This window comes from Scylla paramamosain, chromosome 8 (genome assembly GCF_035594125.1).
Source record: "Scylla paramamosain isolate STU-SP2022 chromosome 8, ASM3559412v1, whole genome shotgun sequence".
NCBI classification, from domain to species: domain Eukaryota; kingdom Metazoa; phylum Arthropoda; class Malacostraca; order Decapoda; family Portunidae; genus Scylla; species Scylla paramamosain.
Genome location: NC_087158.1, coordinates 10,353,300 through 10,353,655, shown reverse-complemented (window position 1 = coordinate 10,353,655; position 356 = coordinate 10,353,300).

The following is a 356-nucleotide window of genomic DNA, read 5'->3' as shown; positions in this document are numbered from 1 at the left end:
GGCAGTACTGACAGGCCTGGTTAGTAGGAGTGAGAGATGATACTCTTAGCATGCATAGTAGTAGTGGTTTAAGAACTCGTGGTACTGTTGGGGGTTGCGGTGGTGATAGTGTTGATTGTATACAATTGTAGCAGCGGCGAGTGGTGGTGATGGCTAGAGTATAACGAGCTGAATGTAAGGAAAAAAATAAATAAATAAAAATGAATAAATAAATAAAAATAAATAAAAAAGGTTCATTCACATGTGTTCCAATTATCACGTGGGAATGAAAAGCCCGTAGATTACCTTACATATTTTTAGCCTGCTCCCGATTTTTGTTTTAGATTTCTATACGAACTAACTTTATCCTTTTTTTT